Consider the following 13078-nt stretch of genomic DNA (forward strand, 5'->3'; position numbering starts at 1 on the left):
CTCCACTACCAAAAGCTTCAGATAATAAAAGCAAAGTTCATGACCCAGAGGTGGCTGCCAACTCTGACATTTCTTTCCTGGCATTCATCACTGTTGGGGACTTTTAGCGGGATAGGCAAAGCACTGTTCTTGGCTATAAGCAAGATTTTAACCAAAAGCTTGAGACACACTCTGGCTCTGCAGAAGGAAGGATTGTGGTCTATCATTTTCGTCTTATCCCATTCAAATACTCTAGCTCTTATAGAAGGGTCCTAAAAGATACAGGCTGAAAACAATTCATGCATTTCTCCCTCTGCCACTGTACATTAACTGAGGAAGGGGATGTGAAGAGAACAGTGAGAATAGGCATGAAGGGAGAATAGGCCAAGCTGATGAAGGGGAAAAAGGGAGAAATACGCTTTGAGTGCGATAGCATATTATATTAGTTAGGCTAATTGACACTAAATGCTATAATAAGAAATCCCAAAATTTCAATGGATCAACAAAAAAGGGTTTATTTCTTGTTCAGGCAAAGTTCAATGATAATCGGACAGCTCTCCTGGACCTTTTTCTTCAAAGAAGTAATCCAGGGATCTAGGATCCTTCTGCGAGAGGTGTCTGTCACCTTGGATTTCTTCACTTCCAGCTGTATCCACAGGGCAGAGAGAGAAAGAGAGCTTGGATGGTTGTACAATAAGTTTTATTGCCTTGCCTGGAAGTGACATACATTACTTCTGCCCATATTTTATTTGCTAGACATGACCTCATTCATTCTAAATGCAAAGAAAGCTGGGAAATGTAGTCTTCCAGTACATCCAGGAAGAGAAAATTGGATTAGTTGAGCATTTAGCACACATAATTCTCAACATTATTTCATCATTTCTTGGTTCTTTCCTTCTAGGGTCTTTCTGTAGGAATAAAAAGGAAATAATCCAACTTTTACATGTTTATTCCATCCTATTAAGTCTAATTAAAGGTGCTGATTTAACCTTCTTTCTTGGTGGGAGATATAGGGATGAAAAATTAAGAAAACCCAATTTTACTTTTTAGGGGGCAAATGTTCCATCTAAATTAACAAAAAAAGAAATTTTAAAATCTGTATAAACAAGCACTTACTAGAGTGCTTTATGCTTGTCTTGGCATCACTTTTAGTTACTTTAAGCAATGTCCTATTTTGCTATGTTTAAACATTTCTAATTAGCCAGAAATTTCTCATGATATTTAGATCATTAAAAGTCTCATTGAAACATCCTTTCTCTCCAAAGCCTGGAGTTTTCTATTTTTATCTTTTTGTTTTTTTAAGCAGCTTTATTGAGGTATAATTTTCATACCATAAAATTCACCCATTATAAGCCTACGATTCAGTGACTTTAATTAAATTTATAGGGTTGTCCAAACATCACCAGAATCACATTTTAGAACACTTCTATCACCTCAAAAATTTTCCTGATGCTCATTTGCAGGAAATCCCTGCTCCTACCCTTGACTTTAGGCAACTACTTCTGTGCTTCATTTCCATTAATTTGCCTTTCTGGACCTTTCATATAAATGGAATCATATATTGATATGTAGTCATTTGTGTCTGGCTTCTTTTAAAAAGTTGTACAGAATTTTTATGGAAAGCTGTCGTCTTTCCTTTTGCGTTGGTTTCCAAAAGGAAATAATATGAAAACTCAGGATGGAGGTGGAAAATCTGATATGCAGAGCTGTTATCTAGCATCTTCTGGCTTCAGAGACTGACTTGGAGTACAGAGAACTGAAGGAATTATTTAATCAGAATATTAGGACTTGATTTTGATGGTCTGTCTGCAATTTCTCATGAAGTTGCAGAATTCCATATATTCCATATGATCAGCCATGGAAAGTCATTATAAGACAAGATCCAGGATTCTCTCTCCTGGGAAGATAGTGACGCAGATAGTAGGTTTTCTAAACCTGAGCAAATATTTTCTATTCAGAACCACCAAAATCAGCATTAAGAGGGAAATATGTCAGCAAAGATATGCTCCCAACTTTGATCAAGTATAAAAGCAGTGTAACTTACTTTAATTCAATCATTAAGTAAAGAGTCAAGGTTAGATTTTGGAAATCATTTTTGAATTCTCATGATAAACCTTTAACATGCTAAGAAAGCTAATTTTGTTGGGAGCATCAGAGAAATAACACAGTGCTCCCTGGTTGAATTGTGGTTGACAAGGAAAAAACAGGAGTATTTTAAACTAATCTAAAACCTTCAGTGCTGAAGTATGTAAACATGTATCTAGGATTATGTAGAATCACAAAGTAAATATACATTTTACTGAAGTTGATTTTAATTGTTGATTTGGAGTAAAGTATAAATTGAAACCAAAGCAATATATTATGCAGAAGAATGCAAATAAGCATGAATCTTTAAGAATAAAAATGTAAGAATTTGGAGACATTTTATTTTTATTATATATCTTCTCTATTTCATCCCTGCCATTATTGGCTCTTGAGTGGAAAAATTTGAAAAGACTGCAATTAAATTTGGAGAGAAAATGGGTCCAAAGTGAATAGAATTTCTAAACCCCTTTTCTGATTGACTCTATGTCAGGGTTTGTAGCTCCACTTGTTAAAGAATCTCAAGTTATTTCTGTAATAGGTGTGCAGGTCTTGGCTTTTACCTGATTTTTAACTGTGAGAGTATAAGACATAAGATTGACCTGCAGTCTGGGTTTAGAGGGAGGGGGCTTTCCTCTCCCCCCTCCACTTGATGTCTTGCTGTCATTTCAGTAGAAGTCATAGGGTGCCATTGCTCCTGTTACAAAACAGAGCTTTTTTTTCCCTCGAAGAATTAAATTTGAATCACGTTTGATTATAAGTTCTTGAACTTTTCCAGTAATTGTTTTTTAGGGTGCCTGTTCCCTGAAAAGTCACTCAGGTAAAATACTGAATGACATCAGCTGTTTGTTTCCTGTTCATCTGCCACAAAATGTTGTTTGTTCTGGGAAATGGCTATTTCCAAGGGATTGTGTGACACTCTGTAATGGAGAGAAGAGCATGAAAAAGAAGGATGATCTTCCAGCATTAGGAGAAAACAACTGGCCACGATAGAGGGCAGAGATTTGAGACCAAATCAGAGTGTTCTAGCCTTTTTCCTTCTGGCGTTGTGGCTGGCCCTTCCGTCAGACACCATGGCCCAGTTCCACACTGAGGGTTTCCTACCAAGAAGAGGCAGGAATGATTTTCTAATCAGCTTCTGTCTTTCTCCCTATCCTAACTTCTCTTTTTCAATACTGTGCCTTTGCCCATGCTATCTAAGATATATCTGTCATTACTCATTCACGCCATAAATTCCTCTCCAGCTGTTCTCAACACACACATATTAGAAAGTGTGTAAATCAAGGTCTTTGGTTGAATCAAGGTCATTGCTGGGTTTGATTCATCTGGCAGAATATGTTTAAAGGCATTTAATCAAGAAAGTTCCAGCATAGAATTTAAATTGCAAAAGGACAACAGAGTTGGCAGTCATCATGGAGGACTGAACTCCAGGGTGACCTGGAAACACTGCTAAAGAAAACAGGGCTGCTTTCTGGAGAATTTCTGGAGGAAATCACCTTTCCTATGGCTCCAGTTCCATGAGGCTGGGAGTGACCTAGAGGCATACAGTTCTGAAAACAGGTATGGACTTCTTGTTGGTCTCATGGGTGTTTGTTCAAACAAAAGAGTGGAAAATGGTTTGTTGTCGTTTGCCTTATCTGATCGCACCTTGGCCCTGTAATTTCCTAGCCCCTACTTTGTTCTATCCTTTTCAAGCCGTGTGTAGTATGAATGAATGTAGCGAACTTATATTAATTAAATGAGTATAGGTTGAATAAACACAGTGAACACAAATTAATAAATATCAAATGCCCCTTTCTTTTTCCATCTCTTCCTCCTCTCAAAGGCTAATTCTTCAGTCTTGTGGCTATTAATCTTTCTAAAAAGGAGTAGCTACATGGCTTAGGAACTGTTATATGCCTGGTTATTTAGGTTCATGTAGTAAGACCTCCTCTTACTAATTACTTTGAACTTGAAGCCTTACTAATTCATCTGTAATGAGATTCATATTTTCTTCTTAGACACAGAGGAGAAAAGGAATAGAGTGCCATACAAAAATATGCTTACCTTAAGACATTGAAGCGTCACATGGAGCCATTTGTGTCAGCTTTGGTGATCCTGTCTGCTTTCCATACACTCTGTCATCTTTGGGTCAACGTAGAGGTGTACAACAATCTCAGACATGTATGAAAATAACAGCACAAGGTTATGAAACTCACATCACAAGGATATGATACCTCCAAATCGTACTTCCTAAGGCTGCTAGTATTTAACTGAATATTCCTCCTCTTGGACCTGCTTGCCTAGTGCCTGGTTTTTGCCTTTGGCCTCAGCTTCTGTGGTTTTAGTTTCTAAGCAGGCTTCATTTTCACTGTTTTGGCAAAGTCAACTGCATGTAGGTGGTTTTTGCTTAATTTAGGCATAGCTTGGTGACCTACAGTTTATTATACTAGACTTCTGGTTTTATTCTCTTTCTTTTTCTCTGCCTTATCTCTCTGTGGTACCAGACATACGTTTCGGCATGGTTTGTCTGAGATTCCTAGAGTTGATTGTTTAGCTCATCCCTTTAACTCAGAAACACTCACCTCAGGCCAACCAGGAAGGCTAACTTCTTCACTATTAAAAATCTTCCTGGAAGAAAATTATAAAACCCTCTTTGATACGCATTCCAAGAGTTGAGTAACTTTGTTGTCAGCCATTTGCCTGACCAAGCCACTTACCTTACTAGAATTTTAGGGGAGATGGAAAAATCATGACACAAGATCCTAGATAATATAGTCATGTATTATCTGTCAAACTATGAGCATCAAACCTGAGCTTTTTAGTTTCCATACTAGATGATTATATTAGGACTTGATTTAAATGATTATACTCCAACTTTTCTCAAAACCTGATTTTTAAAAGATAATGCATAATTTCTTCTGCTTGGAATGTATGTTTCTTGTAACATGTAGAACATTTCAAGTGCAAGTATAAATATAATATCAGTGATAACAAGATATGAGTATGATAGGTACTTCCTAAACATTTAACACTAAACTCTTCTTAAGAAATATTAATTCAGATTGGTTTTATTTTTAAATAGTTAAAAAACAATTATACATGGAACAAAAGGCAAAGTAGAGAAAATTCTTTCTCCCACTCCTGATCTTAGTTCCCAAACTCCCATTCTCAAATGCAATCAAACTTATCAGTGTTCTTGACATATTCTTTCAGGGATATTCTATGAGTATACGACGTGTAGTTATAACCACATCCTTCACCTCTGCCTCTTGTCTTTCTTCCCATCCTCCTTATTGACACAAACATCAACACACTCTTCCACATCTCTTTTTCCTACTTAAAATGTCTTAGGGACTATTTCATGTAAGAATGTAAAGGTCTACTTTATTTTTTCTAATGGCCACATAATATTCCTTTTTATAGGAATATCATAATTTAAGTCAGCACCCTACTGATATACATGTAGATTTTGCTTAGGTTTTTATGATGACAAAAGGTAATAAAATATATATTTTTGTTCGTTAGTTTTTGCATACATGTACAAAAATTTATGTTGGATAAATCCCTAAAGGTGGAATTGATGAGTCAAGAAAAGTGCATTATAAATATTGATAGATGTTCTCAAACTTCACTCCAAAGAGGTCGGACAAATTCACATTCCTACCAGCAATTTGAGTGTTTGTTTCTCCTCACCCTTGCAACACACTTTATATTACCCAACTTTTTATTTATTTTCTTAAAATAGCTTTTCAAAATGTCACTGTCACATATTCAAATGAGACCTCATTACCCATGGATCTTTTTCTTTCCACTCTTTCACTTCCTCAAGTATATGTATTGACCATTGTCATTCAAAACTTTGGTGACCACTTATAGCAAAAATCTTTTAATAGAAATCTGCTATAGCAGCATTTTATATGTTAATCTTTTTTTTGATAAACAGGGATACCAGAGAAAAGTGGTGCTATAGTAATTGTGTATGATTTCTCTCCTATATTACTGTTAATCCTTGTTGAAATCTCAGCACAGGGAGGCATTTCAGTGCACTTACAAAGAGCAAAGAGGACGCTGCAGCCAAATAGCTTGGGTTCAACCCTTGTCTGTACCACTACTGAGCTATGTGTCTTTGGACAAGTTACTGCAATTCTTAGTTTCCTCAATTGTAAAATGAAGATAATTATAGTAACTGCTTCTTTAAGAACAGAACCTGGCACATAGTACACGCTAAATAGATGATGATGATGATGACAATGATGACTATCATAATATCTCAATTGAAAAGATGCTTTTTTGAGAACTGCACTTGTTCCAAAATGGATAGCCATATATTCTTTAAAACATAATTTTAAGTAGCTTAATAGATGCCTATGAAATGATCATTTCTATTTTCTCTGGCCAATTACCCAGGGAATAATAAATTCTCTTCCGAGGCTATCAGAGTTACATTGGATTCTGCATCAGTAGCATTACTAATAAGACTTCTGATGATATTAAAAAGATTTCAGTAAAGATCAACAGTTATATAGGAGATAAACCACACAAAATTGCTATCTGTAGTTCATGTCAGGATTTTTTTCTCCTTCAGTGCATTATGTTAAATACTTGATGGTAACCCAGAACGAATGAAAATATTTTAATTTCATAAATTCTTCTACGTTTGTTTTGGGAACAGTGTTTTCATTTTAATCAAAGTTTAATAGTGTTCTATATAATGTAAATATTATCTCTAAAATGCACATATCTGATTAGATGATATTGTCATATTTGTGACTTAAATATCTACTATTAATAATATCGATTTTATATAACTAACCAGGAACTAAAACTAGAGTCTGAAAGTTAAGAGTTTTGCAGCAGTGGTATAGATTTCTGGCTAGAAACATTGCTGTCTGTTCTGCTTCCTTGGCACATTTCTGTTTATGGCTTTCAGAGTCACCAAGTTCATGCAGACTGTGGTGAGAAAGGAAGACTGTTTCACCAAGAGAAAAAAGAACAGTCCTCTCAGGAGATCTTTCATTTTAGTTTAAATCAGTTTGTTGAAGCATAGCACAATGAGTCAATGTGGTAAGAGATTCACACCTGGCCCTTTGGGTCATTCAAATTACACATATGTAAATGGGCTGGTGGCTCAGTCCTTATAAGATCCATACTTCATATCTAGAAAAGTAGAAGATTAATGATAATTTAGCAGTAGAACTACAGTATCATCCATTCCCAGCTTCTAGGAACATCTTTTGAAAGAGACATTAACAGAAGAAGAAACTTCTCCTTCAGTGGCTTTGGCTAAAGACACTTTTTCTGTGATTTCAAAATGGTCCCTGGGTTCTAGGATGAAATACATTACCTTTTGCTTCTCTTATGCATAGGGAGCTCCAAGTGTGGAAAAGTGCACTCAGGATGGTACTTTAACGTTTTTTAATTGATATGAAATTTAGAAAGGATAAAGGGATTGGGATCTAGCACCTAATTAAAAGGTAAATGGGATATGAGCTTGCGGCATTAAATTATAAATAAGTGGCTTCCAGAAGACTGTACTTTGTTTCATTGAAGTAAAAAGCAGGGGAAAAAGCAAACGAGAAAGCTGACTTAAGTTAAAAGCACAAACCTTCACAAGGTTGTCTTAGTCCATTTTGTGTTGCTATAACAGAATATCTGGGGCTGGGCAATTTACAAAGAAAAGAGGTTTATTTGGCTTATAATTCTGGTGGCTGAAAGGTTCAAGATTTGGCAGCTGCATCTGGTGAGGTCCTCAGGTTGCCTTCCCTGATGGCAGATAGTAGAAGAAAAGCCAGTTTGTGCAAAGAGATCACATGGAGAAGGAAGCAAGAGAGAGAAACTAAGGATTCTTTTTAACAACCCACTCCAGTGGGAACTACTGCATTCCCATGCAGGAGAACAGGGACTCGCTCGCCCCTGCAGGACGGCATTAATCTATTCATGAGGGATCTGTCACCATGATCCAAACATCTGCCAACATCACCACATGGGGATCAGACTTCAACATGCTTTTTGGTGGGAACAAATCTTATTGAACCATAGCAAGATTTATCAATATAAACAAAGTTAATAGAGCTGATGAATTTTAGTAAAAAGTGCTAAATAAAGGGGTGACATTTCTTTAACCAAACATCTTAAAAATAGGCAAAATTCTTGACAATTTAGGAATGTTCTGTTGTGAACTATTTGGCAAGAGAGGCAGTAGAGACATATAGACTCATAGAAAAAACTGTTTATCAACCACAATTCCAACTATGACACTTAGTCATATAAAATTAATGTGTGTAGTTTGGATATATCAAGTAAAGTTAGTGTAACTAGTTTGGTGTTCTCTCTCTCTCTATATATATATGTATGTGTGTGTGTGTGTGTGTATATATATATGTATGTATGTATGTATTTATGAAAGAGAGTGAGCATCTTATGGAAGTACAACATAAAACTTTTATACTGATATCTGCCAATGTATTTCTATGATCTGAAGCTACTTTGGATATAATACATGTTCAATAATCATTAAGTAAATGAGATAATAAATTGCATCTATTCCTCTACCTTAATTTATTGTTTATATAAATATTCTTAGGAATCAACATGAGAGGTACAAACCTGAAAATTATAAATTACAACTTTTTGTCTTTTGTCATTCTAAAAGGAAGAAAATTAACTGAAGAGTGAATTTGTCCTCTTATTACTAATAATCTGAAAGAATGTATATTACTTCCTCTGGAAAACAAGATATTGCAGACAAAACAAAGATTTTCATGAAGTCTGATTTGGCCAGATTTTGGTTAGAAGTAAGGAAAATTTCATGAAGGAAGATAACTATGTATTTGTAAATATTGCATGTTGCCAGTCTTCCTCATTCTTCCTTTACTCATTCCATGAATGTTTACGGAGAAGTAACAGGGTTCCAATGTTAAATGTCAGTTTTAGAGATTTATACTGTGGATTTCCAAGGAAAATGGAGAAAAAATTCTCAAAGACTGGGCAGCTTCTTTCCCCCACCCAACGCTTCCTTTTTTTTTTGTCATTTCCTGTTTCTTTTAGAAAAATTGGACCTCGGATGCATATATGTCTAAAATCCAGATGAGTCTTCATAGATTTTGTTCAGGGCTGATTCAGCATTCAATTCAATAATATGGTTTTATTTTTCACAGTGTATGTGTATGTATATTTCTCATGTTGATGCCTTGAACAATGGTCCACTTAACCAGGTATTTTCTTGATTTTTGTTTTGTTTTGTTTTGACTTGCCCTCCATCATTTGGCCACCTGCTTGGAGCCATGCAAGCTGTGTGTCTCTGCTCCCCTGTCAACAGCTGATATTTCAAGCACTGTAATTTTGAGTAAAAATGCTGTTTCTGGTTTTCCTTCTACCTTTTGAAGATTTCTTTATGTACCCCAATTCATTTTATCTGTCTAATTTCTATAGTCAGATGTGCAAGGTGACAAATTCAGTAAATATATTTGGCCCTTCATTCTGCAGCTATGGATTCAACCAATGGGAATCAAAAATATTAAAACAAATTTTAAAAAGGCAATACAATAATAAAAAATAATACAAATAAAAACACAAGATAACTATTTACTTAGCATTTATTTTGTGTTAGGTATCATAAGCAATCTAGAGATGATTTAAAGTATACAGGAGGATATGTGTAGTTTACAAGAAAATACTACGGTACACTATTATATATAAAGCACTTGGGCGTCCATGAATTTTGGTATCCACAAGGGTCCAGGAACCAATTCCCCAAGGATGCTAAGGAATGGCTGTATTAGTTTTTGGCATAGTTTATACTTTGAAAATTAGAAGATATTAAAATAAATTAAGGTGGAGACCAGATCTGAGGAATCTCTGAGCAGACAAAGCCAGTCAGGCCTCATAAGTAACCTTAACCTTGCTTGATTTGCAAGTATGAGCAAAACTTGAGCTATTTCTTACAAATACTTGTATTAAAGAAAAACATAACATAAGCCCAACCCAACAGAAGCAGCCAACAAACTTATAATTATGTAACTAGGGACTTTCCAATGAGATAGACCAAATAAGGCAATGATACTGTTATACAGCTATAACAATCAAATATTTTCTTTGCTTTCATGTTTGTCCTATGAAACCCTCCACCTGTATTCCCTTGGTGGGTTTCCTGAACCACTTCATGTTTGGGGCTGCCCAATTCGTGAATCACTGTTTACTAAAGTAACTGTTTAAAAATTTTATTGTGTCTCAGTTTTAACCTTTTAAAAGTTGGCCTCAATGAGATGTAGGATGTAGAGTGATCATTGACAAGTTCCCATTATTGACCAAACTTTCCATTCTTATTTGGTAACAAGATAAATATATCAATGGAAGTATTATTGATAGATTAAGGTTATTAAGTAGATTATTAAGTATGAAATGTCCGATTTCCTTACGTACTAAGTTTGACAGTTGATACTTCTGACGTTTCACTTTGACACTTATTGTTTTATTTTTATTGTGAAGGTACATCCTCATTCTTCCAAACACACGTGTTAGCTTATGATTATCTTTCAAATTTTTTGTGAAACCATGGATAAGACAAAAATTTGTGTTATTTTCAAGTTTGAGTTCCATTGTGGAAGCAATGCAGTGCAGACAGTTCAAAATAGCAGCAGAGTGTTTGGGAAGGATGTGGCTAATGAACTCACAGTATGTTAGTGGTTTGAGAAGTTCTGTTCTGGTGGTTTTAACCTTGAAAATGAGCCATGTAGGGAACCTGAGACCAAGATGGATAATGATGAGTTGAAAGCGGTAGTAAAAGCGAATCAATCTCGACCTACACGTGAATTAGCAGCAAGGTTTGACATCACTATCCCAACAATATTGGATCATTTGAAACAAGGCAACAAGGTGTAAAGAAGCTGCATAGATGGATTCTGCATGAATTAAACCAGAACCAGAAGAGAAATAGCCTTGAAGTTTGCCTTTCTTTGCTATCATGACATAAAGGCAAACCATTTCTACACTGTATTGTTATGTGTGATTAAAAAAAATGGATTCGTTTTGACAATTGCAGGTGTTTGGCACAATGGTTGGGTAAAGATGAAGTGCCAAAACACAGTCCAAAACCAAATATTTATCAAAAAAAGCTAATGGTGTCTGTTTGGTGGTCCAGCGCTGGTGTTATCCACTACAGCTTCATAAATCCTGATCAATCCATTACAGCAGATGTCTACTACAACCAATTAGATGAAATAATGAGGATGCTTGTGATTAAACAGCCGAGACTGGTCAATAGAGGCAGGCCAATCCTCTTCCAAGACAATGCTTGACCACACGTCACACAAACAATGCTGCTCAAACTACAGAAGCTGAACTCGGAAACTCTCTGTCATCCACCACATTCACCAGACCTTTCACCAACAGACTTCCACTTTTTCCAGGCTTTGGACCACTTCTTGCAAGGAAAAAATTCACTTCTCAACAAGCTATGGGAAATGTCTTTCACGATTTCATCACCACTTGCTCTCCACGCTTCTTTGCTGTTGGCATGAACAAGCTATCGTTAAGATGGCAACACTGTGTTGATAGCTTACATGCATACTTTGACCAAGTTTACAGCTGCTTTTTGAGATATAATAAACTATAGTTTTGATCCAATATTGGACATTTCATATTTAATGGCCTAATATTTCCCTTTTATCATGTCCTATATATAAATTATATGTATAAATACATACATGTATAAATTATAGCAGGTTTCACTCATATCTTAGAGAAGATTTTAATTTGAATTCTATAGTTTCTGGAGCAATTAGCCACAAAGTGGAAGTCTATTTACTGATTCAGAGGCTCTCAGCAATCACAGTTTTCGATTTTAGAATCAATTTTGGGAAGAAAACTTAGACTGGGGTGTGTTCCTTCTAAAAGAATGGAGTAATTTTCTGGCTGTTCCATTGACTAAGTGACTAGAGTCACACAACTTTTTAACTCCGATTAATTAGTAGTTAGGTAGATAAATGTTAGAAGAATTTATTCATTTCCTTCTCAGTATGAGGCTGCTTCAGAGCAAATCTGACTGTATAATATCTGTACACAAATCGGTGTGCTGTCACCCAGAGCCTGTGCCAACCCTCTGTCAGTGGCAGTGTTCTTAATGGCTGTTGGAAGGGACCCCGTTAGGAAATGGGAAATGAGAACATGTCAAGGGGTGCAAGCCAGAGGTGTGCTGTTTAGTTATAGTAACCTAAGTGTCTATCTTTCTGAATGGCTGAAGTTATATTGAAGCCAAAAAATGTTAAAGCGCATGTGTGTTCCAAAACAGAGGCAAAATGCAATAGAGATCGTGTCCTCTGAAGCAAAATCTTTGAGTGGTTATGAGCTCAGGATCCTTCAATAGGCCTGTTGGGGCACAGTTTTTAATATCAACATATTACAAATGGGTAAACTAAGGCTTGTGGAAACCAAGCGCCTGGCATAATGTGTCAAGGTGATCAATGGCAGGCATGAGTCTTTGTAAATGTAGTTTTCTGATTCATCAAATGAGTGCTCTTTTGTCACACAAATCAAGCTGTCTTTTAATGAAGACATAGGACATTTTTTCTTCAGAATTAGTAAAAGGCAAAATAAAAACGACTGCAAAGGTATCAAATTAGAAAGAATATTATGGGCCGGGCGCAGTGGCTCACGCCTGTAATCCTAGCACTCTGGGAGGCCGGGGCGGGAGGATTGCTTGAGGTCAGGACTTCGAGTCCAGCCTGAGCAAGAGCGAGACCTCCGTCTCTACTAAAAAAGATAAAATAAAATAAATTAAAAAAATTAGAAATTATCTGGACAGCTAAAAATACATATAGAAAAAAAAAATTAGCCAGGCATGGTGGCACATGCTGTAGTCCCAGCTACTCGGGAGGCTGAGGCAGGAGGATTGCTTGAGCCCAGGAGTTTGAGGTTGCTGTGAGCTAGGCTGACGCCACGGCACTTTACCCTGGGCAACAGAGTGAGACTCTGTCTCAAAAAAAAAAAAAAAAAAAAAAAAAAGAAGAAGAAAAAAAGAAAGAATATTATGACTTCA

General features: G+C 36.1%; 1 protein-coding gene across 8 annotated transcripts in view; it reads left to right on the forward strand.

Annotated features, from left to right (window-relative positions):
- The window catches only part of NRXN3 (neurexin 3), a 1493796-nt gene that overhangs the window by 547941 nt on the left and 932777 nt on the right, over positions 1-13078 (forward strand). The gene's annotated exons all lie outside the window — the stretch shown is intronic.

The sequence above is a fragment of the Eulemur rufifrons genome, chromosome 2 (genome assembly GCF_041146395.1).
Source record: "Eulemur rufifrons isolate Redbay chromosome 2, OSU_ERuf_1, whole genome shotgun sequence".
Classification (NCBI taxonomy): Eukaryota; Metazoa; Chordata; class Mammalia; order Primates; family Lemuridae; genus Eulemur; species Eulemur rufifrons.